The following is a 3684-nucleotide window of genomic DNA, read 5'->3' on the forward strand; positions in this document are numbered from 1 at the left end:
TCTCTTGCCTGAGGGCAGTGGGGTGAAGAGCTCATGCCCGGGGTGGTGACTGTCCTCTGTGATGGCCAGAATTCTACCACGGCAGCGGTCCTCATAGAGCTGTTTAATCTTGGTGAGACCGCAGCCGATGATCTTCTGGGCCATATTGACCATTCTCTGCAGTGCCTTTCTTTCTCGCGAAGAGGTGTTGCCATACCACACGGTGATCCCGTTGGTGAGGACGCTCTCGATGGTGCAGCGGTAGAAGTTCACCAGCACATGTATTGGCATCCCCCATCGCTTGAGGCACCTCAAGAAATAAAGGCGCTGCTGAGCCTTCTTCATGATAGAGTCAGTGTTCACAGTCCAGGTGAGATCTTTAGAGATGTGAATTCCCAAAAACCTAAAGCTGGTGACTGTTTCCACTTCCGTTCCATCAATACTGAGTGGGCTGTGAGTGTGTGGCCTGTGTCTCCGAAGGTTCACTATTAGCTCTTTCGTTTTCTTCACGTTCAAGTCCAGGTTATGGACTTAAGGTTATACTATATCTTATCTAATTCTGTCCATTACAAATGTCTTTTTGCATCCAAAAAGATATACTGTATGTAAGGGACAGAAGAGAACCTCCAGTCTGTCACCACCTCAGCAGCACCTCCTTGGTCATTCTGCATGGGTGACCCAGTCTCCTTGTCCTATGGGCAGGTAGTAACCCTCAGCAAAGCAGATTAAGCCAACTCTTCACTAAAACGTTCCATAATCCTTTCATTACACTTAATTCTTGTTGATCCTAGTGAACACATAGTTAACTAAATATGGGTCAATCTTGGGTGTCATTTGTGAATTTGGAGAACCACCAAAGTGTAGTATAGAGGAGTGGATTGAATCCAAAGAGCCGTCTATTTCAATGTGCCATAACATGTTCCTTTTATTTATTAAACTGAGCCATGACATCAATGTAGAGTGATGGAAATCGAGAAACACCCTTGTCTTCTCTGTGTGTACTTCCCACCTTTGCACAAATGCCCTCAGGCAAAGCAAACCTCTTCTTCTTTTACAATGCGTTGAAATATTTCTGCCGTTTCGTACTCGTGAGAAAATAAAGATGTACAAAAAGTGGATGAGGGGAATACTATTTTCTACAGCCGCGTACTAAGCTCTCAGAATATCACACCTACACATGTGACCGGGTTCGCATTGCGTTGTTAGCATAACATAACATACAGTATGTACTGTATCTTCCTGTTGTGCAAGCTTGCCCTGTGCTGTATATAAAGTCAGCCGCTTGGAGGCACTGTCGACTAACTAAAACACTAAGTCCCCTGCAGCTCGGATGCATCAGTATGGAAAAAAACTAAAGCGAAGCTCTTCCCTTATAAATATGTTGTGTGTGGTTCACTACAATAAGTAGGCGGTAAAGCCCAATTAAAGCATAGAGATAGACACAATGGTATTCATGGTGAAAAGTACTGCACATACAACATTTTTTATGTTTAACACTTATAGAGGTTATTTGATTTAGTTCTGTAATGCTCACCCATACGTATTTAATTCTTGGGCACATTACTGTATGTGTACTAGCATTCCTCTCATAACAAATGCTGCTCTTTTGCACACGAGCGCCTGTAGGGGTCATGCCGGGGTATGATACTGTAGAGAGCTTGCATCACGTAACCTATGCAATGGAAGTTTAACCAAAACAGATGTTGTGTGATTTAGAGTTATATCAATCTTTACAGTGAATACTACCTGTTTTTAGTCAAGTGAGTATTTTTGTCTTTTAGGGGCTCTGGAAATAATATAGTCCACTGACATCGTATAAGTGCGGTTTTGATGGAGGTACCATCATTTAAAACATACCCACGTACACACATCGTTATAATCTTTTATATTTATAAATGGCATTTTAATGTCACTCTCCCCACCGATTCCTTACAAAAGAGACGCGGTAAATTTAACGCGTTACCGTGAAAACCCAACGCAACTAATATGCATTAGCTGAACACTAAAATTCTCGTTAGGATTGTTTCATCAAAGGAGATTTACTGTAGGCAATGACGAACAGATTTCCTACCAAACCATGGTTTAGCCTGCAGTTGTAGGCGATTCGTCTAACCTAAAGTGTTCCCACGTTTTTTGTCATTGATAATTTTCTTGAGAAACACAGTGATGCAGCCAGTGATTACATGGTATATGCAAATTATATCTATCGCAGGAATCTCAGATTGTTCTCGGGTGGAAGCTGTCAGTTGGTGACAGTTGCGAAAAAGCGGTGATCTACTGTATTATTTCTCCCCAGACACACTTGCTGACGGGGCCACATTATCAATGAGATCGGGTCTGAACCAGGCTGATGACTGTGCAGGCCTGTGAATGGAGGAGTCCATGCGGAACATCATCAGCCCACGGGAGAATGATCCTGTCTGACAAGCCGCAGAACGACAGGCCAGAAACAAATCGGGGAATAAAAACTGCTGGAAGCAAACGCTGAGTTTAACGGAACCACTACCGTGCGGGGATTATCGTTCCGAAGAGTAGGACGTCCGTCGGAGTTTGCCAACCTTAGCGACGCATCTCAAGCGCTGCCCTGCTAATAATGGTCTTGGACTTGGGACAGATCTGGCCAAACCAGCAGACAGCTGTCTTTTTATGCAGAGATAATTACTACTGTAGCTTAGAAAGTGTTGCGTCTTTCAGACACCGTTAGCTGTAATTCGATTGTTTTTCAAATAATGTAGCCTAACACACAAAGTTAATAAAAAATACTCTAAAACGCTCCCATCCAGCTGTTTAACTAATATGAAAACAATCTTTTTACCTGTCTATGTTTCTGTAGATAACTCTATCCTGAAATGTATTGTGCAAAACGAGCAAGGAGGAGAAACAACATTTAGCCCTTAGTGGTACTTATCAATTTTGTTAGACACAGGTGCTGAAGTCTGATGCTTATGTTTAGAAAAGGATTGTGCTGTAATTCCTAAATATTGGTGTTGAGACTTGCGCCTCCAGAGGGCAGATCAGACACAGACTGCGCAGTGCTGCCTGTTCGCTTTTTCATATCTTTCCTTACCACAGAAGCATCATTCATTCAGGGCTACTGAGGAATCTTTTGTTTGACTTGAACGGAATGAGAGCATCTGATTTTCCCCTCTGAAACACCATTGTGGAACAGGACCATTAGTTTTGGCCGAACAGTGCAATTACTTCAATGAAAGTTCTTTTTTTTTTCAAACCCAGAGATGAAACGAGGAAAAAACAGATATTTTAAAAACATACGTGAGGTTACAAACGAGAAGAAGTCATTTGACGCATTTCACCTGTTTGATAGTTACTAGCTCATTGAAGCAGCGATCCCATCCAGCCGTTTCTTGAAAGAAGCCAGAGTATTGGTTTGAACCACACGGCTGCTGTTTGGATTTTGAGATCGAGGAATAAATACATGCAAAGTGTATCGTAACAAAAATTACGGACGGAGAGATGTTTTTCCCCCGGTGATTGTGGATGTCTGAATGCCCCACAAACTCAAACATTATTCAGGCTAACGCCCTGGAAACCTTCAATAAATGATTTAATTAACCCACTCAGCACTGAAGTAGCAATATGAACAAAACAGCTAACCCTGTAGCTGACAGTGACCATTCTTCAGCGTACAGTCACAGGCAGAATTTTACAGTGTATAGGATTTGAATACCATAGTCCCATGGTGTG

General features: G+C 42.4%; 1 long non-coding RNA gene across 1 annotated transcript in view; it reads left to right on the forward strand.

The window, feature by feature from the left end:
- Nucleotides 1-2757, forward strand: part of LOC107078577 (uncharacterized) — a 5072-nt gene extending 2315 nt beyond the window's left edge. The window contains exon 2 of the long non-coding RNA XR_001479531.2: nucleotides 2276-2757. This is a non-coding gene — a long non-coding RNA (uncharacterized lncRNA). The remainder of the gene's footprint in view (nucleotides 1-2275) is intronic.
- Nucleotides 2758-3684: the final 927 nt, after the last annotated feature.

This window comes from Lepisosteus oculatus, chromosome 10 (genome assembly GCF_040954835.1).
Source record: "Lepisosteus oculatus isolate fLepOcu1 chromosome 10, fLepOcu1.hap2, whole genome shotgun sequence".
Classification (NCBI taxonomy): domain Eukaryota; kingdom Metazoa; phylum Chordata; class Actinopteri; order Semionotiformes; family Lepisosteidae; genus Lepisosteus; species Lepisosteus oculatus.